Raw genomic sequence first — 27,590 nt, forward strand, 5'->3', positions numbered from 1 at the left:
TTCTGGTATATACAATGCATGACCTGTCGTGACCATATCATGTAAATCATGCTGCACGTGACATGCGCGTCATGATTTGCATATTAGGACCTGTCATTATGTTCGACATGAACTCTTGTCACGCCGTACCAATTTTGGTATATATGAAATTAACGGAACGGCCGCAAAAGCCCAAAGGCCGTGGAGTGTAAATCATGCTGTTCATGACATGCGTGTCATGATTTTCATGATATGACCTGTCATTTATGTTCGTAATAAGGCCATGTTATGACACACCAATTTTGGTATACATCCGATGAACGAAACGGCCAGAAGAGCACAAAGTCGTAGGCGGATAGATAGATAGATAGATAGATAGATAGATAGATAGATAGATAGATAGATAGATAGATAGATAGATAGATAGATAGATAGATAGATAGATAGATAGATAGATAGATAGATAGATAGATAGATAGATAGATAGATAGATAGATAGATAGATAGATAGATAGATAGATAGATAGATAGATAGATAGATAGATAGATAGATACGCTCAAAGTCGCAGAAGTTCGCTAAGAAATGCTTCGCATTTAAAACGAAAACGAAGTGTCGCGCACCCTAGCGAAGAGCTTAGAAGCTGAATTATGGAGTCGTTCACATTGGTGTACGTAATTCGACGCTTCTGTGGGCAACATAATTAGCATTCAACACGAGAGTACGTATATCGTTATCCGTTCTCGTTGTGTTCTGTGCCGCTTACGAGGTAAAAGAAGGTTGCACGCTGAGACGCGGCGCTGCCTTGGCGGCAACTAGCGGAACATGTCGAGCCGCGGAGCATATGCGCAGCAAACCGCCGCGCTCAAACACGAACCGTTCTTGTCGCTCTCACCCCTCCGTGTTTGCAACATGTGTTGCGTGCATATGACTTCATAGTCGCCGCCGCAGATGGGAAAATGTTGATTGTAAACGTTTCACGGCAGGCTGACAAGTACTCGCACCTCCTGTCTCGAAGGCAGGAAGTACGCGTACTGCTTAAGCGCTACTTCAAAAGAATCAACAGGAAAGAGAACCGAAGTTTGAGCGAGCAATGCGACAGAACGAAATGAATGCTGCAGGAGGTGCGCAGGAGTGAGTCCGCACTCCCTGAAGGCCTCGAAAGTCAGGACAGCCCTTATCAAGCTTTAGTACTGAACTGCAACAGATATCGCTTTTGAATGGCGAACCACCTCTTGTGCAACTTTTTCTCCGAGCATGCCTTGAGCAGAGCTTAAAGTCAGGGGGGACCAGGGGGGCCCGGCCCCCTCTCCATTCATTCTAAAAAGACAGGGCCTGCAAACACGGACACAAGAAAGAAGTCAGGACGCCACAAACGCCGACTAAACAACTGAAGAGACGCACAACGGCGGAAAAGAAAGAAGGCGCGAAAACTTATCTGCGCATGCCCATGCAACAGGCGAACCTGTCAATCCGGCACGCGTGGCGGTCTACGTGGAAGATAACTGTTAAGGCATTTGATTTCATCTTTATGCAAGTTAATCGACGGTTGGCTCACGCATGCGCTACCACTATTCTCGATAAGCCATGCTTCAATTATCAGGCGCGTTTCTTCATTTCTATGCCGGTACAACACTGCGCATTCATCGAATTTCGGCGTGCACTTACAATGTCGGCAATGTAAAGATCGATTAGAAGGTGAGCCTCCTGTTAGCGATTCTTATGTTCCAACAATCTCTGGTTAATGCATCGGCCCGTCTGTCCTACGTAGAAGCGGCCGCAGCTGAAAGGAAGCGATAGGAAGGAACGTGTCGTAGGTATACCGTACATTCATTGCGTATCTCACAGGCTAAAGAAAGTAGGAAGTAGAAAGCATGAACATGAACCAAGTCGCCCAGGCAGCAGTTTTAGAAACGTTCGTATTCGAAAATACTCACGTAACAGACACGCGTATATATATGTGTGTGTGTGTGTGTGTGTGTGTGTGTGCGTGTGTGTGTGTGTGTGCGTGCGTGCGTGTGTGCGTGTGTGTGTGTGTGTGTGCGTGTGTGTGTGTGTGTGTGTGTGTGTGTGTGTGTGTGTGTGTGTGTGTGTGTGTGTGTGTGTGTGTGTGTGTGTGTGTGTGTGTGTGTGTGTGTGTGTGTGTGTGTGTGTGTGTGTGTGTGTGTGTGTGTGTGTGTGTGTGTGTGTGTGTGTGTGTGTGTGTGTGTGTGTGAAGACACACGTCGCAAAACAGCATGGTTTTTAACGTTTCGGCCGTGGGACCGGCCTCCGTCAGAATAACAGAAGTGACAGTGGTGCTACAGCATATAAGCGCATACGTTTCGCTTGCAATGATCACGTGAGCGTAAACATCATGAAACCAAGTGCAACAATCACACATGAAATATATATATATATATATATATATATATATATATATATATATATATATATATATATATATATATATATATATATATTGGGGCCCCGTATTACATCCTACTTAAAAGCAATCAATTCGCAAGTCGCGACACGTGCACAAGGATTACAGGTGGTACAAGCAATAAGATCGACAGCAGTCACTGATGCAAGACACCAAGTTTCCCCGCACTGTCATTCAAACCGCCCGCGATTGTGTTGAACTTAAAGATGAAAAATGATTCGCCAACTTTCCTGTCATGATGCGTTCGGAAACCAGACTCCAGAATCGTGGCTTTGATGTTGTCAAATGAGTGGCCCATTGCGTTAGCATGCTTTGATATTGGAAGGTGAGGAACTGAAGAGATATGAGCCTTGTGATTGTTAAACCGATATCGGAAGGGTGTTTCGGTTTCGCCTACGTATTGCACTTTGCAGATTGAGCATTCCAGGAGGTAAACTACATTACGCGTGTCGCAGTTATAGCCACCATTTATTTTCACGCTGAAGTTAGATGCGGTGCTGTTTGCGATAAGTGAAGTGGTCATATGGTGGCAGGCTTTGCAACGAGGTTTCTTGCAAGGACGGCAGCCGGTCGTCTTTCTATTCCCCTTTCCCGACCCCCCAGTGTAGGGTAGCCAACCGGAAGTGTTTCTGGTTAACCTCCCTGCCTTCTCCTTTTTCTGTTTCCTTCCTTCCTTTTGGACGACGTGAGTGGGTCACGCAGGTTGTGGGCTCTTCTGTACATCACACGCGGTGGTTCTGGGAAAATTGATTTCAGTCGTTCGCTTTGTAGCAGTATGTTATGGTGCTTCCTTTAAACGGCATTTACGTACTGCGCAGGCGCGGGAAAAGTTAGAACAAGGTTAGTGTAGGAGAAAACCGGTTGTTTGTTTTTTGGTGCTTAAAAGTGCTTTGTGGTCCTGGTTACTTGCCCTTTTGATGGCGTCATCAATAATATTGCAAGGGCATTTCTGTTTTGATAAAGCACTCCGAAGCTGCGCACAATTTGAATTAAAAACAGTTTGTTGGGAGCATATTCTTTTAAAACGGAGGGCCTTTGTATAGGGTATGCTGATTTTAGAATACTTGACACGGTTGCTATTTAAATGAAGGTGCTGTTGAGTATCAGTTGGCTTTCTGTAAACTTTAGTGGCAAGCTGGTCGTCACACATTGTCACCGTTACGTCAAGAAAGTTAATAGCTTGTCCTGAGTAGGTACGAGAGAATGAAATGGACGGATGAGCGCTGTTGAAATCGTGAATGAACGATAAGAGATGGGGTTCACCGTGCTGCCAAATCATGAATATATCGTCAATGTACCTCTTGTAGTACAGTGGTTTAGGCGAACGGCTTGCCAGAAATTCGTTTTCGAGTATGCCCATGAAAATATAGGCATACTTAGGGCCTATGGGTGTGCCCGTAGAAGTGCCATTAACCTGAAGGTAATGAATGCCGTTAAATTCGAAGTTGTTAAATTCCAAGACGAATTTTAAAAGGGTCATCAAAGTCGAGCAGTCAATTATTTTATCACAGACAGACTCGTATGAGTGAAGTACTGCCCGTATTTCATCTGCATGAGGAATTTTCGTATATAGGGACGCTACGCCCAGGGTAACCAGGAGTGAATCAGGGGGGACAGAAAGGCCGACGATGTCGGACAAGAAGAGGTTAGTGTCTGATGTGCGATGGAAAAGAAGACGGAATTCGGTTAATTACTGTATCTACAAATTGGGAGATCAGTTCCGTAACTGTACCAATGCCTGAAACGATGGGTCGACCAGAGTTTCCTGACTTACGTATTTTTGGCAGGAAGTAAAAGCGACCCGCGACTGGACTTAGTGGAACGAGAGAATGCAGAGCCGAATCGGGAATTTTTTTGCTTTTCAATGAGGTTAGTAAGTGTGCTTATAAGGACAACTGCTTATAAGAAAACTGCTCAGTGGGGTCTTCGTCGTGCCGCCTGTAAAAAGTGCTATCAGCAAGCTCTCCAGAAGCTTCGCTCTCATAATCGTGTTTGTTTAGTAGTACCACAGCTCCACCTTTATCAGCTGGCTTAATTATTATGTCATCCCGACCTTTTAGTTGCTGCATTGCTGCTGTTTCGTTTATCGAAATGTTTCTTTTAAACGGAGCCTGCTTGCGGTGAATATCTAGCACATCGCGTTGAACGGCAGCGATATAGAGGTCTAGGTACTTTTTATCTCGTTGGGTAGGTGGGGTCCAATGTTTGTAAGATGGCAAAATAGAAGTAGGGGCATTAGTAGATCAAGGAAATATCCTCCGAGTCTTAAGTTTCTGGCAAAAGTGTCTAAATCCTTCATCAGCTTGAATTCACTAAAACCTCCTGTCACTGGGCGAAAATTGAGTCCTCGCGACAATAGCGATATTTCGTCAACAGAAAGTTCATATGAAGACAGGTTGACTACGTTACTTGATGATAGAGGGTCACCTCGAGGTCTGGAATTATTAGAGTGTGAAGGAATTTCAGCGTTATGCATCACAGGGGAAGCATGAGGCGTAATAACATTGTCGCAGGCGGTGTGAATGAGAGTGCGGGGAAACTTAGTGTCTTGCATCAGTGACTGCTGCCGATCTTATTGCTTGTACCACCTGTAATCCTTGTGACGTGTCGCGACTTGCGAATTGATTGCTTTTAAGTAGGATGTAATACGGGGCCCCAATATATATATATATATTTCATGTCTGATTGTTGCACTTGGTTTCATGATGTTTGCGCTCACGTGATCTTTGTAATTGAAACGTATGCGCTTATATGCTGTAGCACCCAACGTTACTAGAACAAACTCAGTTTCAAAGCTCCGTATCTCCGCCAGCGGAGGAGGGTGGTAGGGTGGTCCGAACGGCGGTCGCGAGAACTAGCGGCGCTGCAGTTCCGTCTTGCGCCATATCGGCGCGTTGTCTGCTGCCACGGCATAACGCTGCGGTCCGCCGCGTAGTTTCTCGCGGCAACTTTCTTATTGTACTAGTTAGGTGGATACTTAGGTGGATAGGCTAAGGTCGTCTGTACGCATTGGCCCGCGTGCGTTGTTCATTGATTGGCTAAGAATCGATGTTCGGTCTATATTGCCACGCCCACTTCTTGTTTTATTTTGATGTATTTTGGTTTGACCAGCAAGGACGGTTATCAACTCTTGACGCTGTCCGCGAAGCAGTGTTCGAGAAGCTTCGCGACTGTAATAGATCGTTTTGGTAAGATTGCGCACTGCACGCAAATGTTCCAGCTTTGTCGAGAGATAACGGCGCCACCAGCGATATCGCTGGAAAGTTCGATAGCGCCTGTATAAAAGCCGACGCGCTTGACCGCTTGTCAGTTGATCGACGGTCGACGCTCTGTTCGCCGCTATCAGTGTATTGCTGTAGTTTGACTTTGTTTCCCGGCCACAAGATTGGCCAAATAAAGAGTTTCATCTCGGACCTGCTGACTGCTGCCTTCGTCGACGTCACAACCCTGTAACAATATTTGAGCTGTCTACAATGCGCTTAACTTCTAATCATAGGAGTTTCTAAGCGAATGAGGGTTTTCAGAGTAATTTTTATAACTACCACCACAATTTTAGCCGCTGCCGTCTTATCTAGACCAAGAACAACCCAACACGTTTGTAAAAGCCTTTATAGTGCACAAAGAAGCGTACTTACTCGAGATACAAAAACGTTCTAGAAAAATAGTACTCATGTTTCTACAATTTATTGAAAAACACTTTCTCGAAAACCATCACCAATGCTTTGAAATGTGTACAAGACACGTTTTCGCGACGGTGAAAGAGATACTGACCCAAAATCAGAAAATTTTACGAGAACTCGGTAAATGAAATCTCAGTGTGCGATTACATCGAATAGATGTCGTCTCTGAGCAATTATTTCAGCGGATAGTTGTATTTTCGGTGTCTCATCTTTCTACGTCGCATCCTTCTACGGTGCCTTAAACAATTAGAACAGATCGGCCGTGATGTGAACACCGAGCAGTTATTCGCGCGTACTCTGTCGCTATAGAAGAGTGGTCAGCATTCAACTTCAGTTTTTCAACTTCACCGAGCAGATGTTCCATGCCCGCAGCACTTTACACTGTACGACAGCCGTTTGCGTTTCGTGCTCTAGCCATTCACTACGCAGTTAAACTGCTCGTCAACTACAATTATCTATTGAACAAGTAAGTCTCCGTTCCCGAAGCAACGTGTGGGATTGGGCTAGTTGGTATTCCATTATTAAACTCTTCAGCGCATAACCTTTGACACGGTACACAAAGAAAAGACGAGGACCAGCGCTGGTCCTTGTCTTTTCTATGTGTACCGTGTCAATTTTTTGCGCTGAGCAGCCCGTTCCCGAGCCGGCGGGTGTAAAATATTCCGCACATCTTGTTCAATACCTCGTCGTAAAATCTCTCGAAAATCCACTGCTTTGAAGGAATAGCGACAGCTGACAACTGATCGAATGTTAGTGTGATGCAACTCCCGGTCTCGGTAGCGTATATAGGTAATCGCCTGCCTTTCGTTTTGCTGTTCTATTTCTGGCGGCTCCTCCAAATTGGGCACTGGGCTTTCGCGGGATGCCGTGCGTTTTGGGGGGGATTTGCGCCTAAACCCCGAACATTTTGGCTTTGAAATGTGGGGTGGAAGTGCTGGGAACAAGCGCGGCACGGCACCTGGCGCGAGTTCCCACTTTCCATGTGGGATCAAAACTTCTTGTCCCGCAACGACACGACGATAGTGCTTTACAATGTCGTCACTCTCAAAATGAACGTCACAGACCTTGCATTTCGCAGTAAGTTTTCCATCTTTGCGATGCAAAGCTTCAATGGCGTAGGGTCTTTTGCAGGTCCAAAGAAGTGTCGTGAAGCGGAGTCGTCCTTGCGGTAGCCGCTCTTGCAGCCCGGCGCAAAGCAAGTCGGCATACCGCACTGTGAATCTGTTCGCCCTCGTTACGCTTCGTACATCATGCACGTGTCTCCGTACAAGACGCTAAGCCTGGTCACGAACAGTCGCAAAAATGACGAGCTAACAAAGCGCAGACGACGCTGTAACCCACGTGCGCTCGTGCATCGGCGGCGCCAGAGCCGTCGATGGGGAGAGTCTGGCGAATGGGCGGGGCAGTGACGTCGCGGCGCGGCGATGACGCTGTTTACGTCACCGCCACGCCTCCCCTCCGGCGGCGTCCGCCATATATAGTCTTTCCGCGCGACGGGTGCACGGCTGAGGCTATGTACGCGCTGTTCATTTGTGAAATCTAGCGCTCCTAAACAAATTGCGAAAGTGAAATTGTGCAAAAGCATTGTTATACAAATGTAATGAAGAATATGGAGTGAATTAGACGTGTCCAAATCATCGTGAAACTGAGTTGTGCACGCAGATTCGAGTCCACGACGTTCTACGATACGCGCTGTGCTTTTAGAGCGCAGCTCTTAGGCGCCTGTTCCTGCGTTGTTCGGCATCGCCGTTGGCGTCGTCGGCGTAACCGATAGAGCGAACGAGGACGAAAGACAGCGAACGTGGATTCTGTCGATATCACGAGCCACTGGCCTCTAACATCGCTTTCTTCCTCCGTCATGCGTGCTCGCCCTTCGGTCGGAGCTCGTGCGCATGCAGGGCTAGTGGGTGCGCTGCTACTGTCTCGCTTGTCGTGACGGGAATGTCGATGACGCCTGCAATGCACAGAGTGGCGTGCGTAGCAATCGAGCACTGGCAGTTTCTGTGGTAATATGTAACGAATGTTCCAATGCGGATAGCCAGAAATTCAAACACAGTTCGCGTTGCCTCAACACAAAGCTGCGCTCAGAATTCGCATGAGGGAGTATCGTGATCATCGGTGACTTTTCGAGCTATGGAGAGCTGTGGGTTTGCGTCTATCTTGTTTTCTTTTAAATGCAAAGCATTTCTTAGCGAACTTCTGCGACTTTGAGCGTATCTATTTGTCTATCTACCTATCTAGCCGCCTACGAATTTATGCTCTCCTGGCCGTTTCGTTCATGGGGTGTACACCAAAATTGTTATGTTATAATGTGACTGTATGACAAACATAAATGACTGGTCATAACATGAAAACCATGATATGCATGTCATGTACAGCATGATTTACATGCCACAGTCTTGGTGCTCTTGCGGCCGTTTCGTTTATATGATACATACCAAGATTGGTATGGCTTGACAAGAGTGTATGGCGAACATAAATAACAGGAGTTATTATGAAAATCATGACACGCGTGTCATGTACAGCATGACTTACGTGCCACGCTCATGGTGCGCTGGCGGACGTTTCGCTAGCTTGATATACACCAAAATTGGTATGGCGCGACATGACTGTGCGACGCACATAAATAACGGGCTTTAATACGAAAATCATGACACACGTGTCATGTATAAAATGACTTACGTGCTACGCTCATGGTACGCTGGCGGCCGTTGCGCTAGCTTGATATACACCAAAATTTGTAGTGCGCGACGTCACTGTGTGACGAACATAAACAACAAGAGTTAATGTGAAAATCATGACACGCGTGTCATGTACAGCATGACTTACGTGCCACGCTCATGGTGCGATGGCGGCCGTTCCGCCAGATTGATATACACGAAAATTGGTATTGCGTGATGTGACTCTGTGACGAGCATATATAACAGGTGTGATTTTTGGAACATGTCACGTGACAAGTGTTACGTGAGAATCATTGCATACCACGCCGGTAAAGTCTGTGCACGCGTTCTGGCAGCAAAGCAGAAGATGTAGAAGAGGACGGATTGCGTGCCGGTTCACGATGATGACAATTTTTATTCGCCACTAACGGGGATTCTCCAAGCTTAAACAGCTCTGCTTTTAAAGGAAACAGGGATACCAGCGCACGTAATTATATTAAGGCCACAAAAGCGGGTGTACACAAGCGGCTTGGGGATCTCGAGCCCTAAAATTCCCTCTTGGAGAATTTTAGTGCCGGGATCCCAAAGTGCCTTGCGTATGTAAGCTCCTTACGTTCCTTTGTATAGTGCATGGGTGCGGCTGAGAGTACAAGGGAACGTAAGAGGGTGAATAAGGAAGCGGCTTGGAATCCCCGGCACTAAAACTCTCTAATAAGAGACAAAAAAAAAAGAACTCACAGGGTCCCTTATGCATTCGCCTAAGATCACTCGAAGGCGAAAGCCGTCTTCCTTTTCTTCAGTTGATGTATTGTTCCTGACGACCCCCCCCCCCTTCGAAAGCTTTGTGACCTAACATTGTTTTGCACTGCCTCCAAGATCGGAGGCACTGCACTCTTTCTACACCACATCTGGTCATGTGCTGATGTCATGGCGTGAAATCACGTTATTCGACGTCACGATGACGTCGCAATCTTTAGTCGTATGGTCACGTCATTACGTAATGATTTTTGACATCCCTCCTGTTGACGCCGCCGACGCGAGACGCCGACGCTGCGGACGCCGCCGGTCAATTTTCGCATTTGCTGAGGCATCTAAGGTTTTCGTCAGAGCAGGTGCAGGGCCCCAGTAGGCGCGTGTTAAATGGAAACAATACCTCGTTCAGCTATTCTGATAGCGGACATCTTGTTGGTTTACTTTACAAAATCATTTTTCTGCTCAACTTCTTCGCGCTCTATATTTCCTAATCACGAAATTTAATCGAGCACATAAGGGCCCCTTGCTATAGTGGAAGAGCTTCCTGCACGAGCACAAACATCGTGCACTATAAATGCATGACTAAAAAGCGCAAGGCACATTCGCTTAGCACAGAGGCGCAGATTAATTTACATGCGCGAATTAAACGTACAACTGGTAGCATGTACACAAGCGGCAACACAGCGGTAAATGACACCACAATCTGACAGCCACAGAAACGCAGACCACATAACGTACAACACATGCCAGGTAACCTGCGATATCGAAATAAATCTTCCCCTCACGACATCACGGTAACATCCCAAGCTCGTGCTCAGAACGCGCGATAAATTACGTAAACGCAACACATCACGCTTGACACTTATAGCGTGATCGCTACAAAATTCCAATCTGCCCAAGCGATCGAAACGCGAACCATTAAACTTTTTTTCAGCGTGACAAAATTATTTTTAAAGTTTGTGCACTTGAAAGGGCCCCATGCACAACAAATAATAAGTTTGTGTTAATGACACGCTGTTTATTATACCAGCAATATTCAAACTAAATACTCAAGTAGGTATCCCGCATTGCACGGAGCAGTCGGTCGGGGTCCATTTGCTGCGTCTGATGTTCCTGATCCAAAGGCGTCGTCGCTTCTTTTCCTTCGGAAGCCTAAAAAGGCGGAAACCCTGCGCGCTGCTGTTTGAACAGCCACCCGCGCGACAGCAGCCCATCGCACGCAACAAATTCACGCTTGACTACGCGCGGCTTCGCACAAGAGCTTCGGAACCTACGCGCGCTCCTCAGCGATCGTGTAAGTGCGGCGCGCCGGCGTCTCTCCGTCGCGGCAGCGCCGGACTCCGCGCCGCGCTGTCGCTACGGCCGCCCGCCGCCGCCGGTGAAGAGAGAGAGATTACGTCACGAGAAGAGGGCGGCGCTGGGGCGGAGCTCGGAGAGCGGCGAGATGAAACAATCGCCAAACTCTCCCGAAGGGTATATATGGCTCTGGGCGGCGCCGATCACAAGCGCCAGCCGCGGGAGCTAGACGTGACTGCAGCGCCACTAGTTCTCATGACAGCCACGCGGACCGCCTCTCCGGCGGAGCTTTTAAACTGAGTTTGTTCTAGTAACGTTGGTAGCACCACTGTCACTTCTGTTATTCTGACGAAGGACGGTCCCCAGGCCGAAACGTAAAAACCATTCTGTTTTTCGACGTGTGTCTTCTTTTATGATATATATATATATATATATATATATATATATATATATATATATATATATATATATATATATATATATATATATATATATATATATATATCCACATATTACACGCAAGTGTCATACGTGGCTGTGAGTCTCAGCAAACCACAATATGTGAGGCTGTGCGTTATGAGGCCAGATAAAAATATGCAGAGGCGAGAGCAAGTGCCTACCAAGATTTCCATGCTATATTTGGTGACAATGGCTTTCCGAGAGTACTGCCTTCGACAGAAGAGAATTCAATGTTGTTCCACCACCGCAACATTTCTGTTTAACGTGAAAGTGCGACATTGTATTCCTGGTTTAGAAAGAAACCCCGAAAGGTAAAAGGTAGGTGGTGCAGGCAATACAGTAAAGTTAGCATATTGTAGCTAACCAGTGATACAGGGGCGTAGCCAAGGGGGGGGGGGGGGGTTCAAACCCCTTTCCCGAAATTTTTCAGTTTTGCTTGCGCATATATATACACGCACACATACAAACGCACGCACGAACATACATAAAGTATGGTTGAACCCCCCTCCCCCCCCCCCCGAAAAATATTTCTGGCTACGCCCCTGCAGTGAGAGTTGCGATATAAGGAAGCTACAGGCGAACATTTGCTGCGATGTTTCGCATAGGTGCGATTAAATTCTCACGCGCGTGTGGCGAGAAGGATGGTAACTTGATGTATGTCGTCTCCTCACGGACGGGCGTGGTATACAGAAGTGAGCCCGCGGCTGCAGGGCGGACAAAACAATAAATTTGTGCGCTAGCCTAATGGACTACTGTCGTTAAAAATTATTTCCATTCGTGGCAGAAGTGCGACATTTCTGCGTTAGAAAAATGTCAGCGAACAACTAACTATATTTCTGCAGTGCATGTATCGTTGTAGTGTACACTTTGCTGGTCAAATACAGCAAGCCAAAGAGAGATACGTGTTAGATGCCAGCGACGTCTTTTCGAAATGCCCAGCATGGGTGGTGTTTGTTTCGCAACTTTAATAACGCAGAATCGACGCATACCTGCAATTGCCCAACAAACGCCATTTAGCCACTCGCTGTTACTTCAGCGAGTATACGAGCGACACCACGTCGATTACTTTCTGGTACTCTTTTAAGAGGAGCATCAAATATTTGTAAATTTAGCGCATTTCAATTATGAGAAGCCACAAAAAAATTGAGAAATGCCTCGAATTTTCACCCGTCGACGATCGCCGAGATCGCAAAGAGAAAATTCCAGAATGCGCTGATGACAGACGCGGGCGCTAAGGGCGGTCTCTTATTTCATTGCATAAACGCCGACATGTAGACCTTTTTACAGTCCCCGTTTTCAGAGAGAGTTAAGCCAGGCGCCTCGGGGCACAAAAGTGGCGCACAGTGGCACGTATCTTGTTTCTAAAACGACGGACGTAAAGTTACGGTCCATTAGTGCGCCCAAACAAGAAGTTGACAGCGCACCACTTCATTAACCCGATCTTCCGGGTACTTGCGTGCGCCATTTAGGCCGAAGGTTCCCAATCCGGCTCAATTTACGAGAGAAGAGAGGCGCTCACCATGCCTGAAGGGAGTCGAGACGACGTCGCACGGTAAACACCGAGAGAAGAAAGCGACCGGCTTGCGCAGCTGCAAAGCAATTCGCGCATCACAACACGCGACTCCTGCGCGACTCCCGCCGCGGTGGCCGCAGCTGCAATCGCCAAACATTGCACGCCAGGAGGCGCGCAATACGCCGTACGCCTCGAAACGCGCGACGCACACGCGAAACCGATCTCCGCGAGCAAGCGCCATTGTCCGCATTGCCGTGACACACCAAGGGCCCGAATCGATTAAGTGGGAGACGACAGCACAACTCTGTAATACTTCCGACATTAATGGCAGGGAAACAAAAGTAGGCATTAAAAACACGGATACCACACACGCAAAGAGCCGACTCGCTGACATTCTGATCCGCTGAACTTTTGCACGTAGATCCAGCTATCTATCAAAACAATGGGACGCCGCTGTCATACGCTCCCAATAACAACGCATGGCGCATTCATTACCAATGCCCAATGGTGACACTCGTATTATACGAATCAAACAAAAATTGCGAACGTTCATCGCTGAACTGCCACATTGAGTGAGCCCTGTCATTTCCACCATGAAGAAAAAAAAATAAAATGCTTACAGCCGCCTTCTAGATGTCAACTCAGCCAAAGAAAAGGTGTCTAAATAAAGTGTTCCTGCCAGGAAACTTGTTCGGAGGAGCCCATCCCCAAGAGTCCAGCGAATAGATTCAGGAGGTGATCGGAACATTCTTGCAAAAACGCTGAGCTAATGAAGTGTTACAGCAATCAAGAGATTACGAGAGATGCGTTCACCCAACGGCCAATTTCTTGTAAAGTAACTTCAGTCCAAATGTATCAGTGCTTGGGCTTGGAGCGACTCGCAGGACGCTTGAGCTTCGCCTTCAAGAGTAAAACGCGATAGCGTAATCGGGCCCCATGCGCATCGCCTTCAAGCGTCCCGCAAGGAAAGGAACCTTAGTGTGCGTAACACTGGCCCTTTCAAACTATCCTGGAATGCCTACCGCCAGTACAGTTGTGGAGTGCCCACTACGCCATAATTCTTCCTTTTGCAAATTGGTGAGGTACTGTGGGGGTGCTATCACCCACCGTAAAGTCGCTTTTGCTTCATGGCGCACGTGCGTCCGGTGCATTAGTCGTAGTTGGCCATGGCCTCCGAGATTGCGCACCGGCGGGTTTCTCTCCGGCCGTCCCAATCACCGCGCTCCCCAGCAAAAAAAAAAAAAAGTAATAATAAAAATGTACTTGTGCTCGCGCGCCAGGCTACCGCGAGAGGGCGCGTTGAGTGAGGATTCCGCAGAGTCACTAGAAAAATTTTCTAGTGACTCTAGCATTCCGGCGGCAGCGGAGACCGCGGCAGAAAGCAGACCGCACGGCATACCAGCGTGCACGTTCCCACTTTTTCGCGTCTAAGGAAGGGTCAGCGGCCGGATGTTCTGAATGCACTGAAGGAAAGTACTTTTTTTTCTGTTACTGCATTTATTTTGGCCTGATTTACGGAGGAAAGCACGGCAACTGCTTGATTTCCCTATATAGATCACTGTAAGGACTGTTACGTTTGGCCTTAGAAGTCATCGAGGCAGACACCATTTTAGCGTGCACAATGCTGCCCCCCCCCCCCTCTTATCGGCGCTTAAGGCACGTTCATACCGAACGCGGAGAACGCAAGCGGCCAAGCGGATTTTCAAAGCGGAGAGGCAGCGAGGCCGCGCGGCTCAGACCGACCGCGTTGCCTTCTGCCCGCTCTGCCGCGGGGGCGAAGCGATCCACCAATCCACAGCGGACGTGTCGCCATCTTGCGGCATTACGCAATACTGCGCGCGCGCTTCTCGGTCCCTGATTGGCTGCGGCCAACTTTTCCGCGCGGAGAAAATCGGTCCGGGAGCGATCAGGCAAGCGGCCGCGGGTTTTCCGCTTTTGCGTGTAATCCGCGCCCGCTTTTCGGATCCGCGCTCGGTGTGAACGTGCTTTTAGACGGACGCACGGAACGCCGCGTCATCTTGGAGGGGTTTATGCTGAATGAGCCGGCATGTCGCCGCGGATGGATGGATGCCTCGGCAAAATGAGGTTAGAATTCGGAGACCCCTTTTCGGCTCGGTGTTTTCAGCGTGAGATGGTACCTCTGGAGGGATTCTCGCCATACCACAGCATTTTGGTTGGTTGGTAACAACTTTATTGATGGTCCGGCAGAGCTTTCGCCGACTGGGCTTTAGGTCTCCCACGAGGGGACGTCGAGGCCTTGCCTCACCGCCGCCTCGCGGGCCTGCTGGACAGCCCAAAGTTGGTATTCTTGCATTCTTTTACACGAGCGCAGACATGAAGATTTGCACGTGCCGGAGTGGACTAGTCTCCCTGTCCTCCGAATTCGGCACCTATTCTTTGCTGAGCGGTATTTGTTGGCGTGGGACAGCGCCGCTGTAGCCGCTCTCATCGAACCAGTGGGGCCTTCCAGCCGAAGGCAGCTATCAACGCTCTTACGAATGTCCGCGGCAGCGGCGGCAGAGTTCATCGACCTTTCCCCCCAACCTTTCTTTGGACTGAATCTCCTCGCCGACATTCCAGCATTGGAGTCGTCGGGGCGTGGTGGGTGGTCACCATCTCCCTTACGAGACCCGCCGAACCTCATCCCTTACAGGACGCATCAATTCGTCTCTAGTAGTATTACGGCGAAAGCCTTTAATGTCTCATACTCGCGGTGACCGTCCGTCCGTGCCCTGGCACGGTGCCAGCTGTGGCCTCTCCCCCTCACACTCTCTCAGCAATCACGCGATGGCACAGCGGCCCATTGCAACAATTGCGCCTTACTCCTTCCAACGAGCGTTGCGCAACTGTTGCGCAACTGTTGCGCAACGCGGCGGCGGCGTCCGTCGGCGGCGTAAGAATTTAGATTCCCCCGATACCATGGCATACTCAGTAGAATGGCCACAGGCTGTCGCCGAACACTCCTCGGAATTTACAAAGTGTCCTTCAATTTTTTCACTCTTTTTATTACAGTCCGTTTCATTTCGGCGCGAAATACCTCAATGTGAGAAATCTAGCAGGTGTTTTAGCATGCTGCCTTTCTCTAGATGCGTATGAGTGGAAACAGGGCTAATTTTGGTCGGTGAATAATACCGTACTCCTATCGTGACACATCGTTTTACTATTTGATCGCGTACAGATATTTATGAGGTGGTCAACCCAAGCATGGTTACGCTCAGGAGCATGGTTTCTTAAAGCATGTTCTTGAACCTGCTTTCTTTCATCGCCGGCCTGAAATTTAGCTTACAAAATGATGGGCCAGTTGTTGGCAGGCGCCCTCAGAGCGAACACGGAGGCGACAAGAAAACAGCTTTACTTTATGAAGGCCCGGGTGCGACTGATCTGTCTTCAGCGGCAGGGCGAGCGCGAGCCCCGAGCGTCATCGCGCCCAGCCGTTCACCTTCTTGATCTCCTTCGCCAGCATCACCATACAATACAGCCCGGAAACTCCTGCTGCGTTTCCAGATATCTTGCAGAGGCATCGCACTTCTATATAAGTGCTCTCATATAGGAGGCGCATATTTAAAGCAAAATAAAAAAGCGCACTTGAGAAACAATAGGCCCCAACCTGCACTTTGCCTCTCGTACACATTGACCTGATATTTACAAATCAGTGGGAGGTTAAAGCGCAATGCCATTTTTTCCCCGCCTCGCGCAAGCCGCGACAACAGCGCGACAGCCTTTCCGAGCCTTAGAGTTACTGAATATATACAGTAACTCTACCGACCCTCAGTGGCGAGCGCCGGGGTGCGGAGGAGGAGCGGGCCTCGCCCACCTCGAAATTACTCTCTCCATGCGATTGGGACGGGCGGAGAGAAACCCGCCGGCGCGCAATCTCGGAGGCCATGAGTTGGCGTGGTTAGTTTCGCCGCCGAGCGAGAAATGGCGCTGTGGTCGCGTGGTGGCACCACTTGGCGGAAAGCGAGGTTACGCTAGCCTTTGAGGAAGGGTGCTTTACCTTTCTTTGGGGGTTTGACGTGGTCGGCGACGGACGGCCCTCGGGGAGGTCCTTTGGTGCGATACAGCGGCTCGGGCTCACGGACTCCTCTTGGCGTGTGTTCTTATTGTCATTGTGCGTGTTCCTAGTTACGCATTAGATTCGGAGGCGAGCTTCCCGTTGTAAAAACAATAAATGTCCACGTGCTCGTTTGCACGACCGCGTCTACTGCGTCCGTTTTCTCCGAGAGCGGCTCTTCGAGACACCACGGCACCCGCTACGCGCGTCTGCGCAGCTTGTAATAAGTCGGCAGCTTTAAGCCACGCACTCCTCACGCAATTCACATGTTTTGACGCCTGGCGCGATTCTACGATGCTGCCACGCAATATTACCACCGTTAAGGAGACTCCTCCCACTACATGACGTTCCTTTAGGCCTCGTGCGCTCACTTGATGACGCCAACGCTCTCCGAGTGCACACCGCCAATGCGGCCACTTAGCACATTTTGTCCCTGTTCCCTTCCTGGCGCGTAACTCCAAGCTACGTGCGGTGAACGTCAATGCGTGAACACGGCAACACAAAACGCCCCGCTTGCTTTTTTTTGCGGCTACGGGCGAATAGCAAGTGCCCAGGAATACTTCAATCGAAGTAGTTCGCTTCGGGGTGGCGACTTGTACGCAGCTGATCATGTTTACTGCGTGAGAAAACTTTATAGTGCCGTCAATCCGTCGGAAATATTCGGAAAATGCGTCGCACATATGAATAGCGTGGTGTACGACGTGCGTTTACAGGCGAGTAAACCTTTTTTTTTTCCTTGGTATACGATAGAAAATGCTTTTTATCGGCAGCCTCGCGCGTTTCTTTCTTGTCCTATGACCGGCGCGCATTAGCAGAAAGCTGGGATAGTTGAAATGACGTATTAGTAGGGGTGTGTGAATATTCGAGTCAATCGAATAATACCTAATCGAATAATTCGATTCGACTTTCGTATAGCCAGTATTAGAAGTATCGAATAATTCGAAACGACGAATATCGAAAACGCGGCAAAGACCAATGGTGGAACTTGGTTAGAGTGCGGTGGCTAAAACTAACGCTAATGTCGCTACAGTAGGCCTTTCGTTGAAGCTTTCCCCGATATTCTGGTTTTCAAAAAAAAAAGGAACACGTGAGAAAACTGTCAAGCCCTTCCCAACTTCTCGTCCGAAACGAAGGCACGGACTTCTTGCGTAGTTAGGTTGGTGCTTGCCGCATGTACCGTAAAACGTCCCGACTTTGGCCCGCGAAACCATCGGTCATTGGCTTCACATGTGAAAATTTGTTCACGCTGTGCAGTCGCCAACGCCGCACCGCCGAGCATGGAGCTGCACGTTATCCATGTATCGTCGAAATCGCTTTGCGATACCTTCCTATTCCTGCTACTGAGGTGCCCAGTGAGCGCAGGTTTTCAACCGCAGGAAACAACGTAACATCACGGTGAGAGAGCCTGAAGACAGGTCATGTGAAACAGCTTGTGTTTCTGCATGACTGTTTGTAGTCTTTCGGTAGTAGTCACTGACCATGTTATGTGCTCGAGGGCATGATCAGATTTCATTGTAGTCTTCGGTAGTAGTCACTCACCATGTTATGTGCTCGAGGGCATGATCAGGTTTTAATGCTTTGTTTTTTAACACGAAAGGGTTTTATGCCGGGTTCCACCAAGTGCTTCTGTGACGGTTATGACGTTATAAAATGGACGCCAACGGGTGAGAAAGAAAAAACTAAGAAAAAGATCCACCGCTGGGAATCAAACCCACGACCTTGCGGTCGCGACGGTAAGCGCCCGACGCTCAACCGAATAAACCAACTTGGCAGATGGCGGTCACTCCACGAGCGCGCCTTAAATCTTTCACACAACCTTTCGCACGGTGTTCTCTGTTGGCGGTGTAGGTAGGCGGGGCGGAGCGCGGCGGTGCCGCCGTCTGTGAGACTGAAAAAAAGTAATGCGTCATGATCGACATTTACTAGCGCTTACTCCGAGATTGCGCGCGTTATCGGAGGTCATGGTTAAAGCGTCTCGATACCAGCGAGGGACACTGGCCGCGCTGGCGTCGCCGAGGGAACCTAGACGCAATGACGTTCTTCGCCTTTCGCTTCGTGTTAGCGTGTGCCGGCTCATCGGAGTAGTGCAGCTTCAATATGTACCAACGATATTTCTCCGCCGTCGACTGCTTCGATTGCGAGAGCACTAACAAATATGCTGCAATACGCGTTACAAAAAGGACACGATTTCGACGGGCGAATGTCGTGCCTTGGTGGAGCGAGACAGAGGCCAGCGGGACGCACGCATTTGCGGCTCAAGCTACGAACCTCTGCCTCCCGTGTTGCTGAAGCGCAGTGTGGTAGTGTATGCATGAACACAGACGTCGGTAACCCATTACTAGTAAGCACACACCGTGCCGCTTCTGTCCTTAATTGACGACGTTTTGAAGAAATGCATATCGAGTACCAGTGCTGATTATGAGCTTGTTGGTGTCGTCTTTACGCGGGATTCACGATTCGCCGTGTCCAAATATATGTTAACAACTTCAGCTACCACAATGGTTAAATCATGATCATGGGCGTTAGTCGTCGCGATGGAGACATGCCACTAGGCGTCAACGTGGGTGCATCCACGTCAATCGGGGCTATAGCTGCCAAGCAGGAAGAGACTTTGTACAAGCTCTCATATATCGCTACACAATAAGCACAACTTCTGTGAAGACACGTTTCACTTTCGTGTTATACCGATTCCTATGACGGAGGGATCAGCCATGTTTTCATTTATTCCTTGTGTGGCGAAGCAATTGGTACTGCTTAACGGTTGCGCTCTCCAGCGGCTCCTAGTGGGTCGTCCTCTTCTAAACGCCGCTCGCGCTCGGAGCCCGTGTTTTTGCCTTGACTGTCGCCATAGTGCATTGTCGCCGAGTGCCGTCCAATAAACAGCTTAACAAATTGGTGGAGAGTGCTGTGCTCCCATTCAATGCCCCTGGAGCTTCGTTCCCGTACTCTGCCATCTACCATGCTCCAAGACGCCGCTCAGCAAACGCCGCCTCCCACACCGACCACATGTCCCGGTGTCCCACGCATCCGCGATCCACCTATGTTCACTGGCGCCGATGGCACCGACGTGGAGGACTGGCTCGCAATTTACGAGCGCGTGAGCGTACCCAACAAATGGGACGAAGCATTCAAGTTGCGCAACTTGGTCTTCTACCTCGCGGGAGTAGCAAGCTTGTGGTACAACAACCACGCGTCCGATTTTGCTACTTGGTCGGATTTCAAGACCGCCGTCATCAACGTTTTTGGCCGACCTGCAGTTCGTAAGCTGCAAGCAGAACAGCGCTTACGCGAACGAGCTCAGCAGGCTGGTGAATCTTTCACCAGTTATATCGAAGACGTCCTGGACTTGTGTAAGAAAGTCAACGGCACCATGTCCGAGTCTGACAAGATCCGGAACATTATGAAGGGCATTGACGACGATGCCTTCACCATGTTGCTCGCTAAAAACCCTTCCACCGTGGCCGAGGTCATAACACTGTGCCAGAGCTACGAGGAGCTCCGCCGGCAACGTTCGATGACCCGTCGCTCTCCATCACGCGACGAAGAGCTTGCTGGCTTGGCGGCCATACCTGACCAGGCCACGCTGCTGGCAGAAATGAAGGCATTCGTGCGCGAGGAAATCGCACGCCAGTTCTCTCTCCTGGCCTTCGCCCACCCGCCGCACGTTCAACAGTCGTCGACGACCCTTCTTCCTCCCATCCGCCGAGCGATTGAGCAGGAAATCGCGGAAGTGATGCCTGAGTACCACCAGCAACCTCCGGCTCCTGCGCCACAGAGTTACGCTCAGGTTGTCGCCAGGACGCACCAGGCAATCCCTGCGGCTGCACCGTTGAGTTACGCCGAAGCCGCCGCTAGACCTCCGTCCTTCGAAGCGGGCGTGCCGGCTACGTATGCTGCCGTCATCCCTAGGCCCCGACTGCAACCCACCTTGCAGTCATTTCAGCAGCCGCTCCGTCAATCGCATCCTGCGACGTGGGCGGGACCTGCCCCGGCGAACCGATGGCGCACACCCGACAATCGGCCCATCTGCTTTGCATGCGGTTATGCCGGTCACGTGGCCCGTTACTGCCATCGCGTGCAGCCGCCTCGAGTCGCGTCAACCACCACCAGCCAGTCCAGCCGTGCATTCTACGACCCGCCTATGTCGCCGTCACGCCCAGCTCCATCCACTCGCCGCTCTCCGTCTCCACGCCGTCGCTCACTGTCACCAATGCGTCCACGTTCTGTCGCACGAGAGCAGGAAAACTAGTCGTCGCAGTCCACGAGGCAAGGGCTGCGACGCTATCGAACTGTAAAAGCCCTCAGCGAAGTCCATGGAATGTCATAGACGTGTTTGTGGACGGTGTTCGCGCATCTGCCCTTGTCGACACTGGAGCCGCCGTATCCGTTATGGACGCAAAACTTAGCCGCTTACTTCGAAAAGTGACGACGCCACTTTCTGGGATGTCCCTCCGTACCGCCAGCTCCCAGAGTATTAGGCCTACAGCAGTATGCACTTCTCGCGTCGTCATTCAGGACGTTTTGTACGACGTCGAGTTCATCATAATTGCTGCATGCTCCCACGACGTCATCCTGGGATGGGATTTTCTCTCCCGCCACGACGCCATAATTCACTGCGCACCAGCCGCCCTCGAACTCTCACCGTTCTCACATTTGACGCCGGCAGACAGTCCATCGGCATTCACCAAGACCCTCGTCAAAGACGATAGCAAAGTTCCTTCGAACTCGTCGACGGCTGTGCCAGTTTACTGCGCCGGTCTCTGCGACACAATTGCACTCCTTTCGCCATCTGACCGCGTTTGCACTAGGAAAGGGTTGCTGGTACCTTTCGCGACCGTGCAAGTCACTCAGGGTAGCACTGCTATTTTTGTTACCAACCCATCCCCGCACATTGTTACGTTGGTGCGAGGGGAATGTCTCGGCAGAGTGGAGCCCCTCGAAGACGCACAAGTTCTGGACGCACCCGATGACTCGCACTGCACCAGTTCCCGTACCATCAGTGCCGTTTCCACGTCTGATTCCTCACCCGCGGATGTATTTGGTCCCTCCATTGCTGACAACCTTACGTCGGTCCAGCGCACCCAGCTTCTGTGCCTGTTTGAAGAATTTCGTTCTTCTTTCGATGTCGGGCAAACTTCTCTCGGCCGCACGTCCGCTGTTACGCATCGCATCGACACTGGCGCCCAACCACCACTGCGGCAACGTCCATATCGCGTGTCTCCCACAGAGCGTCGGGTAATTAATGAGCAAGTGGACGATATGCTTCGACGCGACGTTATTCGACCCTCGGACAGCCCGTGGGCGTCTCCTGTTGTTCTCGTTGCCAAGAAGGACGGTTCTGTGCGCTTCTGTGTGGACTACCGAAGGCTCAACAAGATCACTCGGAAGGATGTTTATCCACTGCCGCGAATCGACGACGCGATTGACAGCCTCCAAGGAGCAGAATACGTTTCATCTCTCGATTTGCGCTCGGGGTACTGGCAAGTACCCATGGCTGACGACGCTCGACCGAAGACAGCCTTTGTCACGCCCTACGGCTTGTACGAGTTCGTCATGCCGTTTGGTCTGTGCAATGCGCCCGCGACCTTCGAGCGCATGATGGACACCGTTCTGCGCAACTTGAAATGGCACATGTGCTTGTGTTACTTGGACGACGTCGTCGTTTTCGCTCCGGACTTCTCCACGCATCTTCAACGTCTGCGGCATGTTTTGACGCGTTTGACCAACGCCGGCCTCCAACTGAACCTGAAGAAGTGCCGATTTGCAGCACGGCAGCTGACAATCCTAGGCTACGTCGTGTCCAAGGACGGAATCCTTCCCGATCCGGCCAAGCTTCGGGCCGTGGCCGAATTTCCCAAACCTACGTCCGTCAAAGAACTGCGCAGTTTCGTAGGACTGTGCTCCTATTTTCGACGTTTCATACGCAACTTTGCCGCTATCATATCGCCGCTGACGAAGCTCCTTGGAAGTAACGGGCCCCTACATTCGTGGTCGTCCGAATGCGACGACGCGTTCGCAAAGCTCCGTCGTTTGTTGACGTCTCCTCCCATACTACGCCACTACGACCCTACGGCCCCAACGGAGGTACACACGGACGCCAGCGGTGTAGGCCTCGGTGCTGTTCTTGCGCAACGCAAACCAGGGTTCCCCGAATATGTCGTCGCCTACGCAAGTCGTAAGGCTGGTTCACACCGGCGACTAGCAACGGTCGCGCGACTAAGTTAGTCGCAAAGCGACTGGTCGCAAACGATCGCAAATGGCCGTTTTGGTCGCAAAGCGACTGCTTTGGCTCAGTCGCTCGCTGCTCGATTTTTCAGTCGCGCGACTGCAGTCGCAAACCTCTGAACCAATCAGATGAGCAGAAACAGGACATCAGCCTATTTTACGGGGCAACGGCAATGCGAGCTGTATACGAGCAGACGTGAATTCTATGATCATCACTTTTTGCGCAAAATTTTCTCAGACAACGGACGAAACAGACACGGACGGGCGCCCGTCCGTGTCTGTTTCGTCCGTTGTCTGAGAAAATTTTGCGCAAAAAGTGATGATCATGGAGTACCAACTAGCTCGATCCCACACCTTGTTAAGTGAATTCTATATGGCGACGGTTATAAGTCGCACGCAGGTGTGAACATCGGTCGCTTTGAGTCGCTTTTTGACTTCCAGTCGCAAACGGTCGCGCGACCGGTGCTAGTCGCCGGTGTGAATGAGCCTGTACGCTTACTAGAGCAGAGACCAATTACACTGTCACGGAAAAAGAGTGCCTGGCGATCATCTGGGCCCTTACAAAATTCCGACCTTATTTGTATGGTCGCCCATTTGATGTCGTCACCGATCACCACGCACTATGCTGGCTGTCGTCATTGAAGGATCCCTCGGGCCGTCTCGCCCGTTGGGCACTTCGCCTGCAAGACTACGACATCCGCGTGCTGTACCGCAACGGACGTCAGCATGCTGACGCCGACGCCCTCTCGCGCTCCCCCTTGCCTGACGACAATGCCTCCGGCTCAGTGTCTCACACTGCTGTTTCTTCTATCGATGTTCACACCATCGCTACCGAGCAGCGCAAGGATAAATGGATCGCTTCGCTAATAGACTTGCTCACTGATCCGTCGACAACACCAACCACTCGCGCGTTGCGTCGTCAAGCCCACCATTTCGCCATTCGTGACGACCTACTGCACCGACGCAATTACAACGCCGACGGCCGCCAGTGGCTACTTGTGATACCCCGAAGTCTGCGTGCTGAAATATGCGAGTCATTCCACTCTGATCCGCAATGCGCGCACTCTGGGGTATCCAAAACTTACAACCGCATTCGACAACGATACTTCTGGCGAGGGATGTACCGCTACGTGCAGAAGTTCGTCCGCTCCTGCCTCGATTGCCAACGCCGAAAACCTTCAACGCACGTGTCACCAGTCGGTCTACAACCATTACCTTGCCCTAACCGTCCGTTTGGGCGCGTGGGCATCGATTTGTATGGACCACTTCCTCTGACGTCGGCTGGTAACCGTTGGGCCATCGTCGCCGTTGACCATCTAACGCGATACGCCGAAACCGCTGCCCTCCCAGCGGCTACAGCGCGTGATGTTGCCTCCTTCCTGCTACACCGATTCATGCTGCGTCACGGTCCACCCCAGAAGCTTCTCAGCGATCGAGGCCGTGTCTTCTTGTCGGAAGTCGTCGAAGCCATTCTCAAAGAGTACCATGCTGTTCATCGCAAAACTACTGCTTACCACCCGCAGACGAATGGCCTAACCGAACGCTTCAACCGCACGCTCGGCGACATGCTCTCAATGTACGTCGCCGCCGATCACACAAATTGGGATGCCATTCTGCCCTTCGTCACCTACGCCTATAATACCGCCCCTCAGAGCACTACTGTGTTTTCACCCTTCTCCCTGTTGTACGGAAGGCACCCGTTGCACACCATTGACACGATACTACCCTACAAGCCGGATCCATCTGATTGTGCGCCTATTTCTGACACAGCCAGGCTTGCTGAAGAGTGTCGCGAGCTTGCAAAGGCCTTTACAACACACGAACAAGAGCGGCAGAAGAACCTTCACGGTGGCACCACCACTTCTGAGTCCACGTTCCTCCCCGGAGCGCTCGTATGGCTCTCGGTCCCTACCACTGCAACCGGCCTCTCTTCAAAACTACTGCCGAAATACGAAGGCCCCTACCGGGTCGTCGAGCGCACATCCCCGGTCAACTACCTGATCGAACCCATCGAACCAGCTTCGGACATGCGCCGTCGAGGGCGCGACATAGTCAACGTGGAGCGCCTTAAGGCCTACTATGACCCACTCATAGTAACGAGCTGTTAGGTCGCCGGACGGCTCCCTTTTCGTACCCGGGGTAATTGTGGCGAAGCAATTGGTACTGCTTAACGGTTGCGCTCTCCAGCGGCTCCTAGTGGGTCGTCCTCTTCTAAACGCCGCTCGCGCTCGGAGCCCGTGTTTTAAAGACGATAGTCTTTCTTGGGGAACTTAAACGAAGAAATTTTGGTCTGTCTTTCTGTCTGTCCTTCTGTCTGTCTTTCTGTTTGTCGGCACGTCCCTCGATTCAGCCACTCGGCCAGAGTTGAACCACTTGCCCAAGGGCCAGCCATCGTGAACGGCTGACTAGGTTCATACTTGTGTACATTGTTGATCAAAAAGCAAACATTACGCATATCTGAGGCGCAACATCACTAGGTAAGTATTAGGCGGTGTGTTCCTTTAACAGAAAATACATAGATACGCAATTTTAAAGACCTTGATGGTATGCGTTTAGCGTTGAGACAGGAACGCGTTTATTAAAAGATTGCCACAGCTGAAGCGATCAGCGGTCCAAGCCGAGCAAGCGCGAGCGCCAACAACAACCGTCTTCGTCTTCTTCTTTCGCAGGCGTTCTTGTCTGCGCCCTACCATGTTACAAATCACTCTCCCGCGGAAAAGAGGCCATCCTGGCGACCTAAGGAACAGGTACAACTGGTGGGTCATAATGCGGCTTCAGTCGATAGACGTGAACAGTCTCGCGGCGGCGACGACGGCGGTCCGTAGATGATTGAACAGGCTCAATCATATAGTTAACTGGGGATGCTTGACGTAGGACGCGGTAGGGGCCTTCGTACTTAGGCAGTAGCTTTGTGGAAAGGCCAGGAGCGGAGGAGGGAACGCGAAGCCACACCAACGTTCCAGGCGAATACGACTGAGGAGGCAGGTTTTCGTCGTGACGGTCCTTCTGGCCCTACTCGCCCTACAATGTTACAACCCTAGTTTCTTAAGGTGCGCTGAAAATGCGACTGCGCTGAAACTTGTCTTCCTCCGTGCCCTCTGCACAAGCTCATGTTGTGTTTCGGTTTCGGTTCAGTATTGCATTGTACGAATGACAGGGGGCGCCGCTCTGGCATTCCTGTTTTACCCAGGCGACGTGTAAGTAAGATAGTTTGTGGAGAGTACTCGTTGAGTGCGGACGTTTCTTCTCCTTCGGCGCATCGCGCCAAACAGCGTGTTCGGGCTGGCCGGCGTCCCGTGCACCGGTCGCGTTGGTCACCGCCGGTCTTCACCTGCCGCTGCGCCGGGACTACCAGCCCGCAACACAGCACTCGTGTTTCCCGACGTATTGCCAGATGGCGTCCATATCTCACGCAGCGCCTCTTCTATCGTCTTTAGACGACATTTGCAGCGAAGCACGCAGATACGCGGCCAATTTTTTGCCTTGACTGTCGCCATAGTGCATTGTCGCCGAGTGCCGTCCAATAAACAGCTTAACACTTGCAATTTTCAATAAAATCTCTTGTATTCGATTCGATATTTCTGGCCACATTTCGACACTTTTCGATTCGAATTCGATTCGAGATGAAATTTCACTATTCGCACACCCCTACATATTAGTAAAGATATAAAGATAGAGACCGCATGAAGTGCCCGTCTCTTAGTTTTCTAGCACTGTGAGTACGTCGAACACATCACGAAATCATATTTTTGAACATGTGAAACTGTGTATTTCGTCTAGGTCGTCCCATTATATAGCCGATCCTGAGGCCCCTCAGCCCGACTGTTGTGCCCAGCCGACAAAGTGGCCCCTGCACAGGAATGGTTGCCACAAATCTCCATTCGGACTAACAATAATAAAAGGAACAAGGGAACGAACAACCTGTTAATATTAACTGGAGCAGTAGCGTAGCCAGAAATTTTTTGTTCGGTGGGTGTTCAACCATACTTCCTTTTCGTCCGTGCGTTTACGTGTGCGTATATACATACACATGCAAAATTAAACAGTTTCGGATGGGTTTGAACCCGCCTGGCTATGGCGGTGACTTGGACAGAAAACGAAAGAAACCGTGCAAAGACAGGACCCGTATGCTTAGCGGGCGCGCCGAACGACTGCGATCCAACGTTTTCGCCGATCAGCCTCGCACGACTTCCATGGAAAACGATAAAATTGCACCTTCGGCAGTTTTCGGGCCGTGTTCTTGTAGCTATTATGACATGCGAACTCGCAAGAGCAGATACTTTTTTTCGACGCGTACACACGCTTGCGCTCAACCGCACTAAAACTACTACACTCACAAAAACATGTCGATCCACCTTGTAACACTTGGATCAAAGCCAAAAAATGCAGCATAGGACTACTCGCTGACCGCTTCGAATGAAACCGATTCCCACAAGGCGTGGGATCTGCCGATTATTATTATTTTTTTTTTTGTAGTGCACATCGCTTAGAGCAAGGACAAGCAGGAAAGAAAATGCCGCCACCGCCGCGATACGTAGACCGGTCGTA

General features: G+C 50.4%; 1 protein-coding gene across 6 annotated transcripts in view; it reads right to left on the reverse strand.

Moving 5' to 3' along the window:
• LOC119386526 (glycoprotein-N-acetylgalactosamine 3-beta-galactosyltransferase 1) overlaps positions 1-27,590 on the reverse strand; it is a 164,526-nt gene that overhangs the window by 45,694 nt on the left and 91,242 nt on the right. The window contains exon 1 of one of the 6 annotated variants that reach the window (XM_037653793.2): positions 12,770-12,869. The exons of the other annotated variants lie outside the window; for them this stretch is intronic. The gene's annotated coding sequence lies outside the window, so the exon portion shown is untranslated. Of the gene's footprint in view, positions 1-12,769; positions 12,870-27,590 lie in introns of those variants that run through there. 6 annotated transcript variants of the gene reach the window in all.

Source organism: Rhipicephalus sanguineus, chromosome 3 (assembly GCF_013339695.2).
Source record: "Rhipicephalus sanguineus isolate Rsan-2018 chromosome 3, BIME_Rsan_1.4, whole genome shotgun sequence".
NCBI lineage: Eukaryota > Metazoa > Arthropoda > Arachnida > Ixodida > Ixodidae > Rhipicephalus > Rhipicephalus sanguineus.